The sequence below is a fragment of the Tupaia chinensis genome, unplaced genomic scaffold, assembly GCF_000334495.1.
Source record: "Tupaia chinensis unplaced genomic scaffold, TupChi_1.0 Scaffold143422_1, whole genome shotgun sequence".
In the NCBI taxonomy this organism is placed as follows: domain Eukaryota; kingdom Metazoa; phylum Chordata; class Mammalia; order Scandentia; family Tupaiidae; genus Tupaia; species Tupaia belangeri.
In genome coordinates this window covers 270,610-274,693 of record NW_006203266.1, presented here as the reverse complement: position 1 = coordinate 274,693, position 4,084 = coordinate 270,610, and positions in this window count along the sequence as shown.

Here is a 4,084-nt window from a genome sequence, read left to right as displayed (position 1 = left end):
CAACAAGATTATCTTTCATATGGGGGAAAAAAAAAAGATGAAAACTTTCTCAGATAAACAAAACCTGAGTTTACAAACTCCCAACAAGCCCTTCAAGAGGTTCTGAAGGAAGTATTATACCATGAAAACTAAAAAGTCAGATGGACATGTATAAGAGAACAAAATCAACCAAGAAAATGGCTTGCTTAATGATAGGAACAGGTCTGGAAATATCGATAATAACACTGAATGTTAATGGATTAAATTCTCCAATTAAGAGACACAGACTAGCAGAATGGATTACAGCAAACAAACACACAAACAAACAGACAAACAAACAGAAACCCTCTATCTGTTGCCTACAAGAAATGTACATTATGGGTAAAGAAATATAGAGGCTAAAAGTGAAAGACTGGAAAAAGATATTGCATACAAATGGAAATCAAAAAAGGGCTGGAGTTGTGAAGCTGATTTCGGAAAAAATAGGCTTTAAGACTAAGACTGTAAGAAGAGACAAAGAAGGGCAGTATATAATAGTAAATGGGTTAATTCAGAAGAAGACATAAAGCTTATTAATATATATACACCTGATACAGGAGCATCTAAATATGTGAAGGAAAGACTGCTGGAGTTAAAAGGAGAGATAGGGAGCAACACTATAATTGTTGAGGATCTCAACACCCCATTATCTCCTTTAGACATATCTAGACAAAAAATAAGTAGATAGCTACAGGACCTAAATTATTATATAAATCAAATGGGCTTGATAGATATCTATAGAACTTTCCACCCTAAGATGACAAAATATACATTTTTCTCAGCCTGGCATGGAAACTTTTTTTTTTTCTGATTTTTTTTTTATTATCATCATAATCTTCTTTATATTACATTGGATTACATATAACTGTACAGTGTATTACATTGCTTTTTCAAAAGGGAATGCCATGCATATCCGTCAGTACAGAGACATTAACCTCCCCACTTCAACATTCAATATCTTTTCTATGTTTTCCCCAATCATTATTATTATTATTCTAATTATTTTTTAAAACAGTCAATCGCTATTTCTCATTTTGCTTATAAAAATACTTTGCCCATCATGAAATACTTCTCAGACCAATCCAGTTGAGAATACTATACATGTCAACATCAACAGTTAATAAGCCATATCTGTTTCTCACTAACGTCCTGCCTCTCTATTGTTCACTTGCTATCTTTCTCTATCCTCTTCTCTTCACTTCCCCCATTCCACACTGTCCTATTCTCATTAAGTACCTTCACTGTTTTTATGTCCTCCAATTTTTTGCTCTCTATCATAAAGTGTGGATAGTCGGTATATATTGAGTGGATACATACAATATCTTTCTTTCATAGCCTGGCTTACTTCACTCAGCAATAAATCCTCCATATCTGAACACTTTCTATCAAATTCCAGGGTCTTGTTATTTTTTATGGCTGAGTAGCATGCATGGAACCTTTTTGAAGATTGACCATATTATAAGACATGAATCAAGCCGTGACAGATTCGAAGGCATAGAAACTATATCTAGCAACTTCTCTGACCATAATGGAATTAAACTCAATATTAATTTTAAGAAAGACCCTCAAAAACACACAAACACATGGAAACTGAACAACCTACATCTGAGTGACTTCCTGACTACTGAAGAAATTAAGTCTGAAATAAAAAAATTTATAGAAACAAATGACAATAAGTACATGAGTTTCCATAATCTATGTGACATGGCAAACACAGTCATATTAAGGATATTCATAGCAATTAGTGTGCATAAGAAAAAGATGAAAAGGTGACAAATAGATAATCTAACATCATGCCTCAGGGAGTTGGAAAAACAACAACAAAAAATGCAAGGATAAAAGAAATAATAAAGATTCAAGCAGAAATAAATGAAATAGAAAACAAACAAAACATACAGAAAATAAATTAAAGGAAAAGCTGGTTCTTTGAAAAGATGAATAAGATCGGCAAACATTGACTAGAATGATGAAGAAGAAAGAAAGAAACCAGATAAATCAAACATGTGATGAAACAAGCAACATTACAACAGGCATACTAGAAATGCTGATGAATATACATGCAAAAATTCTGAACAAGATACTTGCAAATCGTATCCAACAACATATAACAAAGATTATTCATCACAACCAGGTAGGCTTTATTTCAGGAATACAAGGGTGGTTCAACATTTGCAATACACCATATTAACAGAAAGAAAGATAAAAATCATATGATCATTTCAATTGATGCAGAGAAAGCATTTGATAAAATACAACATCCTTTCATTATAAACACTCTCAGTAAGATTGATGTAAAAGGGTCATCTCTCAAAACACTCAAAAAAGCCATATATGAAAAACCTATAGCTAATATTATACTGAATGGGGAGAAGCTAAAAGCTTTTCCACTAAAAGCAAGGCTGCTCCCTTTCTCCACTGCTCTTCAATATAGCGCTGAAAGTCTTAGCTCATGCAATCAGAAAAGAGAACAATATAGAAGGCATTCAAATGGGCAAAAAAAAGTTGAAAATATCTTTATTCACAGATGACATGATGGTATACTTAGAAGACCCAAAAGTTTCCATGAAAAAACTTCTCCAAGTAATAAATGGACACAGTAAAGTGGCAGGATACAAAATGAACATCCAGAAATCTATAGAATTTCTATGTATGAACAGCAAGTTGAACAAAGTAGAGCTGAAGAGAGGAATCCCTTTTACCATAGCCACAAAATGTACAAGTTACCTTGGGATAAAGACCTTTACTATGAAAATATTTAAAAAGGTTATTGAAAAGGACATAAAAAAGTGGAAGGACATCCCATGTTCTTGGATTGGAGGAATTAACATAATCAAAATGGCAATTATACCCAAATTAATCTACATATTTAACACAATTCTAATAAAAATACCAGAGATATTCTTCACAGAGCCAGAAAAGACAATAATAGAATTCGTCTGGAATCATGCAAGACGTTGTATTGCCAAGAAAATCTTGTGCAGGCAGAGTGGAGTGGGTGGCATATTACTCCCTGATGCCAAGATATACTATAAATCTGTGATAATCAAAACAGCATGGTATTGACATAAAAACAGACAGGTGGACCAAAGGAATAGAATAGAGACCCCAGAAAGAAACCCTAACGCTTATTGCCAACTGATTTTTGACAAAGGATACCAGTCAATCCATTGGGAAAAAGAAAACCTCTTTAATAAATGTTACTGGAAAAACTGGGTCTCCACCTGCAGAAAGATTAAACTGAGCCCCCATTTTTTAACATTAACAAAAATTAACTCGAAATGGATCAAAGATCTGAACCTAAGACCTCAAACTATAAAAACTACTGGTGGAAAATACTGGGAAAACTCTGAGTGATATTAGGGTAGGCAAAGACTTCTTGAATAAGACTCCCAAAGAACAGGGAATTATCCCTGAAGTAGACAACTGGGACTACATTAGACTAAGAAGTTTCTGCACAGCAAAGGACACAGTAATAAGTGTGAACTGACAACCCTCAGAATGGGAGAACATTTTTATAAAATATGCCTCAAACAGAGGACTGATAACCAGAATACACAGGGAACTCAAGCAGCTTATTAAAAAAAAAAAAAAGATTAACCCAAGTAAAAGAGGGAAAATTAGTTGAACAAAAATCTCTCTAGGGAAGACACATGAACAGCCAAAGAGCATTTGAGAAAATGCTTGACATCATTAGGGAGATGCAGATTAAAGTCATGGTGAGATGCCACCTAACTCCTGTAAGAATGGTGAAGATTCAAAATATAAAAAGTGGTAAGTGTTGGCAGGTATGTGGTTAAGGATAACTCTCCTACATTATTGGTGGGAATGTAAACTGGTTCAGCCACTGTGGAGAGCAATATGGGGGTTCCTCAAAGATCTACAAATAGAACTACCATTTGATCCAGCAATTCCACTTCTGGATATCTACCCAAATGACAGGAGAATGCTCAGTCAGAATAGTGCTTGGGGACCAGCAGTGAGGGTAATGGCTATGTCGCTGGACTCCCATGTAGTTGACCGCGGTTCGTGTCCTGGACCCAGCAGCTTAAAACTTGGGCCGAGTGCA